The sequence below is a fragment of the Abrus precatorius genome, unplaced genomic scaffold (assembly GCF_003935025.1).
Source record: "Abrus precatorius isolate BTA unplaced genomic scaffold, Abrus_2018 Scaffold8, whole genome shotgun sequence".
In the NCBI taxonomy this organism is placed as follows: Eukaryota; Viridiplantae; Streptophyta; class Magnoliopsida; order Fabales; family Fabaceae; genus Abrus; species Abrus precatorius.
The window spans coordinates 9989021-10002914 of record NW_020874428.1 but is presented as its reverse complement, the minus strand read 5'-3'; positions in this window follow the sequence as shown (position 1 = coordinate 10002914).

Below are 13894 nucleotides of genomic sequence, written 5' to 3'. Positions count from 1 at the left end.
TAAAAAAGGAAAGCAAGCGTGAAACTACCTTACACACTTGATAATAATCAAAATCATATATAAACAAGGAAGAAAAGCTGATAAAAAATCAAATATTCTTAAACAAAAGTAAACAAAACGCAAGAATAAGAAAAAAAAATAGCTTTCTATTAAGAAGATAAAATAGGTGTCGTAATCTCTAATAGAATGATAAGTCTAGTAAAAGTTTTCATAAAAGTAAAGATATTCTTGAAAAGATCAAAGCTTTTGGTTCACCCTAAAAACCAAAAAAAGTACCACACACTTTCTATTAAGAAAATACTTTTAAATTAAATTATTGAAAACCTAACAAGTTTATATCTTGCCCAGCCCAATATAAACCTAGTTAATACATTTAAAACAAAAGGCTTAATAGACTCATGTTTAGTTCATTTAATTCAATTAATTAATATCATTAAAAATAAACTTAAAAATACTTAATTTGTTACATGGCCAACAAGGCCTAAATACATAAAAAGGTAAAATTAATAAAGCAAATTTAAAGCTCAATGAATTAAAAATGTCTTGAACATTAGTTTCTTTACAAATTTTAATGAATCAACTTGCATATCCACTCTAGAATTATGTCATGAGGCATATATACAGATAATTATATTTTGATTCATGTTTGTTATTGTTACGTAACAATTTGAGTATTTTCTTTTTTTTAGTATACATGTTATGTTAATACAATTTAGATGATTTGGAAATATGATTAGGTGTGTATATATTTCTTTATTCATATTAGGCTTAAATATATTTTAACTACTTTAAATAGGATTTATTTTAAATTACTATCTATTATATTTTTTTTATTTTAATGCTTAACTAATTTTTTTTTTCAAATTTTGTATTTGACCTTAACCTTCGTCAATTAAATGATGACATGGCTCACAGTTTGCCATGTTATCTTCAATCTCTCTCCTTCACCTCTGTAATGTCCTACATTTCTTTATTTTAAATATATTAAGTTTATAAAAATTATAAAGGATAATCAAACTTTCATTATAACGATTAATTAAAATTTCTAGAGATTAAATCTTTTGTAACAGTCAATTCGTATATAAGACAAATTTAAGAAAATAAACTGAATAAAATATACTAAAAATTAATATTTACATACTGAAAGATATTAGTTATACTTAATATATTGCATTTGCATATCATTATTCAAAATATATTAAAATTTACAACAGTTCATACTCATTCCCACATACTGAAGACCTGAAATTATTCATCTATATCATGTCAGCGTTCAATTTTTGCCAAATCTTCAGCAGTTAACTCATCATCCTCTTCAAGGTGGACATTGTAATACCTCCGAATTTTGTAATAATATTTTAATATGTTAATATAAGTTTATATGTGTATTTTCAAGTGTTTGTATGTTTGATTTACGTATATGATGATGTGCATATATATGTATGACGTGGATATGTATGAATGTGTGAACATGGTTGTGAAGAGGTCTATATATTGTGGTTGAAATGTAATGTGGATTCTGGCTGGGTTAGAGTTGATTGAATATATATATATATATATTATATATATATATATATATATATATGTGTGTGTGTGTGTGTGTGTGTGTGTATGTGTGTGTGTGCAGGTTGAATGTGGGTGCTGCAGGGTATTCTTACTATAGCGAGAAGATTCTCGTTGTAGTGAGAAGGCTCTAGGCGTAAGGCATGAAACTGTACTATTCTCGCTGTAGCGAGAAGGCACTGCGAGAGAAGGGTGAAATTGTTGTTTTCTCGCTGTAGCAAGAGGGTGACAGTGAATGGTGTATTTCTGGTTGTAGTCTCACTGCAGCGAGAGAGTCTCGTTGTAGTGAGATTCTACATAAACCAGAATGCAATTTTCTCTGAGATTTTTGCTGTAGCAAGATAACGTGTCAATATTTTGCTTTAGCGAGTGTCGAGACCAGAGGGGTATTTAAAGGGTCTAGGGTTTCAAAAAATCATTTTTTCCACTTATCCCTTCGAGTCCTCTCTCATTTCTCTCGATTCTCAAGTCATTCTTACTGATTAAATTGTCTCCAAAGCCATTGGGAGTAAGATTGAAGATTAAAAACAAGTTTGGGGCGTTTGGAGGTAAGTTCGGGAGTTATGGTTCTTGGATTTTATCCCCTTTCTTTGAATTCTTGGTTTCTCATGGGATTTTTCCTATATTTAGGACGAAATCCATATAGGGGACACTTCCATTGTTGATCTACGTTGTAGGTCTTCGATTTGAGGTAAGGGGAGACTCTACCCTATCTCATTACATTTGAATTTGTTATTCTGCTATGTATTGCTATGTGAATGGCTGGGAATATATGTGTTTTACTGGAATTGATCTTATTGTAGCGAGATCGTGGTGAAATAGTTGTACAGAGCATAGTGTGATTGATGTTGAGTGTAATGTGATAGTTGTGATGAGTGTTTTGTGTGTGATGAAATGAATGATTGTAGGAACATTGGGATGAATAATATGAGATGATGCAACGAGTGTGTGATGGTATGTTGAATGTAAATATGGTTGTGTTTGAATGTGTTGTAATACTGTGAATGGTTCAGCGATACAGTAGGGTGTGGAAGATGGAGGCAGTAGAACTACCTTGGGGAAGAGAGGGTGGTGGTGACACCAACAGTGAGTGTGGGTGCACCACAGGCTACCCACTCTCCTCCTGACTCGGCCTCTAACTAACATCTTTGCCTGGGCAGGAGCTATCCGGCAACCATACATGGTGTGAACTAAATAAATCCCTGAGGTTGAGGGCATCAAAGAAACTATGATCATAGTGCCACAGTGAGTGTCAGGCCCAGTTCTAAGGGTAGGCTGAGAGTGCGATCGCTAAGGGCCCAGACCTAAAAGGGGCCCAAAATAAAAATTATAATACTTACTTGTAATTTGCAGTTGAAAAAAATAAAAAAATAAAGAAGACTTTTCAATTTTTCACACAATCACACTTTGTTTGCTAAAAACGTAATTACTTCTTCGACTTCTCCAGACCTTTTAACAGTGTGTGTGCAATTCTGTATTTTATCATAATAAAAAAGACAAAACCTACCATTGTTGCAGGTAGTTCTTTCCTCCTCACGTTTCTTTCTTTTTTCTTTCTTCCTCCCTGTTCCTCAATCCTTATTCGGCAAATGTTAAAAAAATCGTTTACCTAAAAAATTGATTTTGTTATTTACTATGTACAGATAATCCACTTACCTACATTTGTTCCAAAGACATCTTTGCTTTTCTTTTTAGTGGGAAAAGTAAGGGAGCTAAAAGAGCTATTCTGCAATTCAAACCCAGTTAGGCGTTTCGCTTTGGGAAGGTGATTAATTCGCTATTTATATAAATGCTTTAGTAGGAATATTTATATTATGAATAAGGAGCGCCATTTTTATTTTTCTTTTGGTTTATTAATTATGTTTCATCTCCTAACTCTTGTTACAGCTATGTTTTATTGCAGAATTTGTACTGGTTGCAATGTCATGATTGAATGTGTAATATTTGTGAGTTTCCTGGAGCTGTTTGGCATCCAAAACTAGCGACTGCTGTAATTAGGAATAATCATCACATTAATTAGGAGATTTGATTTACTATAATCCTTTGCATTGTGGTTTTCAGGTTATGCCTTTATGAAATATAGTATATTATATATTATATATAGCATGTTGCATACGAATTATAATTATAGTCTGCAAGTCTACAATATGTTGTTATGCCTTTGATTATCATCTTATTCCCTAATTGATTATCATAATTATATTTTCAGATTCCTAGGGACTGGATTATGCTTGTGGAATTTGCATATGTGAAAGCAAACATTTAAGTTGAATTCTTCTACCAGGTGCTATTGTTCTTTTTCCCTTATTTTATGATTGTATTGTCTTATTTATCTTTTATATGCAATGTTACCTAAAAAGCATTTATCTGGAAGTGAAAAAAGATAAAAAAGAAAACGTGCTGAAAAGTTAAAAAAATTATTTGAATGGATTTTTTTTTTGTAATTTTATTGGAAAAAAATTCTATTTACTTAAAAAACCTATTATTTTAATAGAATTATGCTTTTATTTTGTTGTATTATGTCATATAATTTTTTTTGAAAGGGCCCCAATTTAATATTTTGCCTAAGGCTCAAAAAAAGTTAGGAACGAGCCTGGTGAGTGTGGCTATGTGCAGTGAGTACACGTGTGTGAGTATGTGGGTTGATTGATGGTGCAGTGAGTGCATCTGTTTGTGATTGAGAATTGTCTTATACTTGTTGACACATGATCAAAATATATTAGATAATATGTGGGATGGGTAAGGTGAGACTCTATGTTTGTTTATATGTGTGTGAAAGTATAAAGTACTCACCCTTACATTTATTTTTCAGGTAATCAAGACAATTAGTACCGGGCCCAGTAAAGGATGGATGAAACTGCTATATGGCTTAAGAATTTATTTTGAAAATTTGATATATTAATTAAGTCCTATAGCAATCATTAATACAAATTTGTAATCCATCCATATTTCAAAATATTTTATTGAACTGTGCTTTGGGAACCATCTGAATGAAAAATTTTATTATTTCTAATTTTACAAAATTTATTTATTTAGAAAATTAAATTATGGTGTTACAAACGTTACCAGAGTACGCCACTATTTCTATACAAGGAAATCTCTCAAATGTGTAGCTATTAGGCCTTCATAACAAATCATGATCATGGTAAATTCGAGAAACCCTTTTTATTCCCTAGTATAGATAAAAACTAAGTGACAGATGAATTTGACCGCTAGTTGATAAATCAAAAGAAACTGCATAATTATAAACTACTTCTAAATTATATTCCTGACCATCCCCAAAATACACTCTAAAATTCAAATGTATTTCACGTCTATATTCACTAAAAACATTAGCCTACTACTAGCATAGACATCAACTACACTAATCAACATGAGACATATCGTCATCTTTACTACTTGCAAGGTTATGTAAGAGTGAGTGTCTATTCTATTTTTCAATTACAACATAGATATATCAAAATAATTATCATAACAATAACATAATTATATAATTAAATATTAATTCATACATGACTACATATCGGTCATTCTTATACCAACATACATGTTCACACAATCTCATCACACTTTTATCATTTTCATATCCAAATATACACTTTTAGTACACTATGATCACAGTCATTCAATGCTTCCAACAGTTCTTGAGGTCTTACTCAATCATGTAAATAGTTGCCAGATAGCTTATGCAATATAGATTACAACATATGCAATCACGAGCCTCTTAGCAAAGGCATAGTTAGGAAGTCGAGAAATGAGTGTGAGGCCATGTGGTGCATTCACATTTAACAATAATTTGTGCACAATAGCGAATGTCACTCACTACTCTACATTTCCCCTAATATTTCCTTATCGTCTTTGGACTTTATACCCTGTAACGCCCTGAATTTTATAATATTAATTATTGATAATTATATAAATCTAAATGTATATTCATATGTGTATTTTTAGATATATGTTGTGAATATGTATGTGTATATATATATATATATATATATATATATATGTGTGTGTGTGTGTGTGCATGACTGGTTGGGCTGAAATGGACAAAGTGCCTAAGTACAAGGCGAGATACTGGGCTGTTCTCGCTGCAGCGAGAGGGCCCTGAGAGGAAGGACTAAAACTGTCACCTTCTCACTATAGCCAGAGACGTCTCGCTGTAGCGAGAAAGCGATAGTTTGGGGTGCATTTCTGGGTGCAGTCTCGCTGTAGCGAGATTCTACAGAAACCAGAATGCAATTTTCTCTGGTTTTTTCGCTGCAGTGAGGAGACCTCGCTGCAGCAAGAATATCTCACTATAGCGAGAATGTCACAACCAGAAAAGGATTTAAAGGGGGTTAGGGTTCGGGAAGAGTTATTTCTCCCTCTTCCTTTGATCCTCTCATGCCCAAAGCCCTTTCCACCAATTAAATTACCTCCAAAGTCGTTCGGGAGCTTGATTGAAGGTTGAATCAGTGTGGGGAATGCTTGGAGGTGAATTTTAATGGTTAGGGTTTTGGTTTTACATCCCTTTTCTCTATTTTCATGGTTTCTCTGGGTTCTCATGGAGTTTCTCCATGTGTTTAAGATAAAATCTTTGATGGGAAGTACTTCTTGGTGGATTTAGCGTGTGGGACGTCAATCCGAGGTAAGGGGAGACTCTACCCTACTCTTTTCATGCGATTTACCATTATTTAGTTGAATATTGTGATGTGGCTGACTAGAGGATAGAAAATTACTGTGAAATATGATGTGAGCCATATGCCGTGATATATGAATATTATGTGTATGGATGAGAGTGTGGTTGAAGAAATTTTGTTATGTATTGCGGTGTGTGAACAAATGTGGGCCCAAGGGCTATGTAATATAGATGAATGTTGGCTATTTTCCGTGTAATGTGAAATGAATGTGGGCCTAGTGCCGTGTATTTGAATGCAATATGGGCTGTGTGCCGTGTGTAAGCATGATTATTACATGTGTGAATGGAATATGTGTGAATGGGCGTGTTAGCGCCGTTGTAATGTGCTGTGAATGGTCAGCGATACACTGAGTGTGAGAGATGAGGACAGTAGAAATACCTTGGGGAAGAGGGAGTGGTGGTGACATCGACTGCGGAACGGGTGCACCACAGGCCACACACTCTCTTCATGACTAGACCTCTGACCATTACCTTTGCTGAGTGACCCGTGACTGCCCACGTGGTATCCGTGAGGCGGGGGTAACTGGCGACCATTCATGGTGTAAATCTGTGATCACAGTGCTGTAGTGAATGTGACTGACGTGCATATGCATTGGCTTTATGAATTATACTTATGGATGTGAAATGCTGCTTGTGTTTGTGCTTGGTTAATGTATTGGAAATGTTCTGAAGGTGAGACTCTACGTTTATTGTGTGTTTTTGGGTAGTGTAGAGTACTCACCCTTACATTTATTTTTCAGGTAACCAAGACGATCAGCACCGGACTCAGTGAAAGGGGTGGATGGAACTGCTATAGGACTTAGGATAGTATTTTGAAAACTGTTGTAATTGAATAAGTCATGTAGCAACTGTTTGATGTAATTTGTAACCTCTTTCTTTATTTGAAATGTTTAACGAACTTGGATTGAAAATGGAGATTATATTATTTTAAAAATTTGCAAAATCATTTATTTATTGAAACTAATTTAAGGTGTTACATACCCCAGTGTATATATCTGTCACTATTTATACCAATTCATCTGGCTCTTATATTCATTTCCCAATTCCATTTCAAGATTATGCTTAATAACACTTCCAGACCAATCTCATATCACTAACTTATGGTCTCAATAACCACACTATTTAATAAACCATTGATGACTCATTCATCATATTCAAATATTTTTTAACAATAAAGTCATATCACATTTAGTACATTCATCAAAACTTGTTCAACCATAATACCATGTTTTCTCATCATATATTTCATATTTACATAGTATAATCAGTAAACCAAAACATTAAACATATTCATATGAGCAATCTTTCTTATTACTTTTTACTCACGCATATATCATCAATGATATTATATAAACATGCCCTTTGAAACTCAACACATAACCTATAATACATAATGATAAAATAGAGCTCCCCTTACCTTATAATAAAGATTTAAACAGAGATTAATGATAAAGAACGTCCTAAAATGGCACTTCTACCTAGATAACATGAATTTATTTCTTAAGAACAAGATTCAAAGAAAATGAACGGTAAAAACATGATTAAACTTAGAGAAACTTACTTATAATCGCTTAGAACGAACGTATAACCTTAGATTTGAAAAATAATAAGTATTTGGAGAGGTTTTATCTAAGAAATTATAGAGAGTGTTTAGAGAAAATGAAGTTTGTATTTTGAGCTTCACAATGAGCAACTCTTATGTAGATATTGTTACAAACCACTTATATGTATATATTCATAATTTTATGATGATGTCATTGAGGTCTTATTTTATTATTGAGATGTAAGTTAAGTTTTGATTATTTTAAAATGCGAAAATTTTATACAGGTTTTAAATTGGGAAATATGTCATAGATCTCTTCCAAAAAGGGGTTGTGACAATTAGGACAACATATACCTAGTTGTTCCAGTGCAAGTGTACCATCAAAAAGTAATAAATGGTTCTTAAGATAAGTTTCTGAATTATCGTCCTATAAATATTATTTCTAATTATTAATAATTTCTTAGTTTAATTCTTTGAGCCTAAAGGATGTAAAATAAAAAAACAACAAGAATTCAATTATAAAATTAATTATTATTAAAAATAAGTAACATAATGCATGTCTTAGTTGAACTTATAAGAGAGGAACTTAGAACATATGAGTTTTCTCATTCAATCCTTTATGTTATTTTTCTCTTTAACTCTAAATCTGATTTTCTTGTAATTATCAATCATTCTTACCAATACTATCAATATCCAATGATTATGTAACATTAATATTCTTTTATCTAAACTAACATCCACAATGGTCATGAAAGATATCAATTCAGGTAAGCATAAAGCACTTATGAACTTGTTAATTTAATAATGATTGGAAAAAAAGATTGGTTTGGTCCACCTAATTTTGTCTCATTTTATCCTGTAAATCTATTAACTAATTGAGGTATAGTCGCTTAATGATATAATTAATTACAGTTATATTATGAGTGGTTAATTCATAATATATAATTATGTACAAAAGGATAAACACTAATTATAGATAGAAATCAAATTTAGATTCAAGCATCAAAATCACATAAACTTATAAACAAGAATTCTCATAGCCCTAGCTATGGATTTAATTACTCATGTTAAAGGAAAGAACTAAAACAATAATAAACAAAGTCATAGAGAAAAGTAAACTAGATTATCTTCGAAGATAGGGGATGAGAAGAGTTCTTGGTCTTCAAGTACAATCTCTTAAAGCTCCAAGTTTCGCCAAGAATGTGCCACAGATCCAATGAGAAAATATGTACGAAGGATGTGAGAAAATTCAAATAAAATAAAGGCCAAACATAATTATATGGGCTATAAAAGTGAGTCAACATACAAACTTATCACTAGGGTTTGAAGGTTTGATGGAAGAAAGTTCCTAGGTGTTTTCTAAACCTTGTTTTTCTCAATCCATGTCTTATAAAGAGAAAGTTCTTGAGTTTGAATGTGAAAATCTTGTCTTGAATGATAAGGACATTATTAACACTATAATGGAAGATTTTAACCTAAATATGGAAAAAGACAATGACTTTATCGATTTTATTAAAATAATATCTGCCTTGAGATTAGGGTTTCTCTTGAAAATTATGAAAATTGGTGTAATCCATGGAAAAATACCTTGATTGGGAAACTTTTAAGGAAGAAGGTCAGTGTAAAATACCTTGATAATAAACTGAAAAACATTAGAGGTAAAACTAAGGATATAAAAGTTTTAGATCTTAATGAAGACTTCTTTCTTGTTAAGTTTGACCATTTAAAAGATTATAGAAAAGTTTTGTTTGAAGGGCCTAGGTTAATTTTAGATTACTATTTGTTGATTCAACGTTGGAGACCCTTGTTTAAACTAAATGACCACTCTTTTAAAAAGGTTGATGTTTGGATAACAATTCCTAATCTCTCTTTAGAATTATAAAATAGTAAATTCTTATTGCATGTTGGGTCTAGTTTAGGTACAATGTAAAAAATAGATATCAATACTTCAGTTCTAACCAGAGAAAGTTTGCTCGAATATGTATAAAGCTAGACCTTAGAAGAAAACTTATCCGTTCTTTTAAAGTGCTAGGTCAAGAATTCAAAGTTGAATATGAAGGATTACACCTTATATGTTTTTCTTGTGGTAAATACGGTCATAGGTTTGAACAGTGCCTAGAACTCCCATAAACTTGTACAACTGAGCCTAAAACTAAGCAAAATATTCATAAGATGAGGGAAACTGAGAAAACTACTAAGTCTAGTCAAGATGGAAGCCATGATGAAATTAAGTTTGTAGATGAACCTAACAAAGTTAATCAAGAGGAAGAGAGTGCCTTTTGTCTCTAGATGTTGGTGAAAAGACCACAAAAGAGAAAAATAATAATCAGAATAGAGGTCAAGATTCTCCTGAGCTAATCACTACGAATAAGGGGTTGGTAGGATGTAGATTTTAAGTTCTAAATCAAGAATTCTATAATGAAGATTTTCCTTACAAGAATAAGAGTAATTAGTCAATGGAAGATGAAATAAAAGATTGCCACAGTTGTAAAATAATGAGAACATAATGCATGTTAAGATGCATAAAAATGATTTTAATCTTAAAGATTATAATAAGAAGCATTTAGGTGCAGGAGAATTCATTAATAATAAGAATATGGCTTATCCTACTATTTTGAAAGACAAAAATAAGAAACAATATAGGAATGATGGTCTGAAATTTAAAAATGTTGAAAAAGATACTTATTTATATTTTAAAAATGATGGCATGTTAAAAAATTACCTAGGTCTAAGTGAGTCTAAAGACAAAGGTATGAATTAAGATAAGAAAGACCATAGCATAGGCATTCTTTTAGAGGTTAGAAATATTATGGACATTGATTCAATTAATAAAGATTATTTTGTTTGTAACATTGCATTGTGTCAGGTTTGTGTTATATGTATACTTATTTTTCTTTTAAGGCAATGTTGTAATTGATCTATGACGTCTTTGTGTTGTGAGTCTTGAATGATATGGATTTTCAAATGCTGGAGTATGAATATAAAAGTTGTATGATTGCTGGATAAAGAGCAGTGTATTTGTAGTGCTGTGTAATGATTTTGTCAAATATGATTAGCAGAGCGGGTTGTGATCATTCATTTAGTGTGTTGCCTTATTTAGGAGTCTTAGGTGCAGGATGTCTCGCTCAAGTGAGGTAATTTTTGCTCAAGTGAGACTAAGTTGTGTAGAATTGAAAATTCTAGAGTGATCCCGCTCAAACGAGATTAATCTCGCTTAAGCGAGATAAATAGGATCGCCTTAACTGTCTCCTCGCCCAGGTGAGAAAGTATTTCGCTCAGGAGAAGAGTCACAGGAAAAATGGGTAGCTCTCTGGACCCAATCTCGCTCAAGTGAGAATGTTGCTCACTTAGGTGAGATGCAGCTCACTCAAGCGAAATGTCTCTTGTTTAAGCGAGAACAGCATAAATCAGAGAAGTGTTTGGTTTGCTGATGAATCCATATTTTTACTAATATTTTTAGTGTATTTCTAACCCATTTGATAAGGAAAATATATAAGAAAAGTAGAAAAATTCAGAAAAATAGAATGATTGAAAGTTTTCTTTAATATGTAGTTATTTTCGCATTTGTGGAATTTATGCTTAGATATTAAGAAATTAATCTTGTTTTTGTAGGAATAATCTGAGTAAAAGTCATGGAAATGGAAGATCAATGGAAATGAAGAAGAAGAATAACAATTCTGGACTCCAAAACACAAGAACAAGGGAATGCAAGCTGGGCATGATCACTAGTGTCAGTGAAAGTGATCACTCCAAACATTTAAGAGGAATACACACTGGACGTAGTCTGGGTGTGGTCACTCTTATCAGTGAAAGTAAGTGTTCCAGAGAGTTACTCAGAAGAACAAGCTCTGCGTTAACACTCTTGCTAGCGAAAGTGAGTGTTCCAGAGAAGGCAAAATTTCAGCAAACTCTGCGTGGTCACTCTTACCAGAGAAAGTGGATGTTCCAGAGAGGAGTGTATCAAGGCAAGTTGTGCGTGGTCACTCTTGCTCTCGAAAGTGATCACGCGCAACCACTCGACTTCCTGCATTGCAACTCTCAGCAGCGAAAGTGATAGTTCCAGTTTCCAGAAACTACATGAGCTTTTGCGTGGCCACTCTTATCAGCAAGAGTGATAACGCACAGAATTGGAATTTCTATAAATACCTGTTTTAAGCTCAGAACTCGGGGTCTTTTGTTCATTTTCCGTTTTTTGTTAGATTCTCGTTGAGAGAGAGTGAGAGAGAGGATTGGGGTTAAATTTTGAAGCTCCAAGAAGAGGCATTGGATTGGAGCTAGTGGAGATGGCTTCTCTGCATTTCTTCTCTTCTTCTCCTTCTTTCTCTTTCTCTGTTACAATGTTTGCTTAATTCTTCATAGTTAGGAGGTTATGGACCTTGAATTGATGTATTGATTCGACTTTTGCTTCTGAAATTTGAGTTCTTGGATTAATTGAGTTGTTAATTCTGCTGTTATTGCAATCTTTGAATGGGAATTCGTATGATTAATCAAAGAGGAACATTTGCCAATAGAAGTTGGGTTTGCTTCTCTGATCTGAATTAGCAACCAGAATTAGGGATTTCTTAGGGATAAGGGAATCTAATTCTACAATCCTAAGGTTCTAAGCCTTAATGCAACTCGAAATTAAACTTCACCTAAGGGATTAGGGTGGTTTAGTTGCTTGTTAGGATCAATGATTTAAGGGATTAAACTTTGACTATTAATAAGAGAAACTGATTGTCAATTAACCAATTGCTTGAATGTTCAGAGGCATAATTAAATTAATATTGACATTCTTGTGAAATAAATTCCTAACTGTCTTTCATTCTTGTCTCATCTCAACATAACTGTCATACTCTGTTTTTGCTGCAAGTTTCTTACCTTTTAATAATTTTTAATTTTTACTTTCTGAATGATACAACTCTTCCAAAATTGTTTAGCTCAACTGGTTGTTGTTCTGTGAAATGGTACTTGATTTCCTAATTCGCTATGGAGACGATACTCTGATCTTAAAAATTATTCATTACTTGCTGTAATTGCTAGTGCACTTGCTAGCGTTTAGAATTATAAACAGCATTTGCTCACTCAGGCAAGGATGAGCTCACGCAAGCGAAAGCAAGGCTTGCTTAAGTGAGAGTTAGCTTGCTAAAAGGAGAGCGCATGAACCTGAAGAGATATTTAAGGAACCCTAGCACAGAAAAAAGTCATTTTTTCCCTAAACGAACTCTTTCTCTCATTTTCTCTTTGTTCCTTCACTTTCTTCCCTCAGAGAAAGTCTTCTTAAGGCTGAACTCCTTCCCAATTCAAGTAACATCCACTTAGTATGAATCTAGGGAGATATGAGGACCTTAAACTTTATTCCCTATTTGTAGCTCACGAAAGCTTCGACCTAAGAAATCTTGTTACAGGTAAGAAGAGCTTACCTGAGCTGGCTTTATTTATTCGCTAGATATTGAGATGCTTAGATGTATAATTTTGTTTTAGTTGAGAATGAATTGATTTAGGGACAAACCCTAAGGTAGAACACCAAGTATCTATGTGATTGGTTGTGAAAATTGGATTGTTGTGCTGGGAACAAATAGGCTGAGATATGGAATAAAGACTGTGAAATATTTAACATATACTGTGAATCCTGTGTGCCAAAATGAATGAATAAATGTTGATTTAATGCTATATTAAAAGTTATAAATGATTGTGACTGAGCTGTATTATCATGTTGATATTCATCATTCTAAACCCTAGTTACATATCTAAGTAGGGTAGGCATGTGTCGAATAGATCACATGCTGAGCTAAATAGATCACATGTGAAATGTCCCCATTATTATTAACAGTTTCATCCTAATTATTATATTACTATGTCCAACTTAGAGAAACTAATAAATTCAACTTGTTAAGTAAATATAAATGAAGGCATATATATAATACAAACTAAAGGAAAGTGAAGGTCAGACGAAAAGACCCTAAGCACTCATAATTTACATATATCCCATTATATATATATATATATATATATATATATATATATATATAACCTAGCTGCTAATAGGTTAATTAAGTATTTATTTAATTATTTTTAAATAAAAATTAGAATATTAATTTATTTTAGCTTAACTTTCTCTTAATCATTTT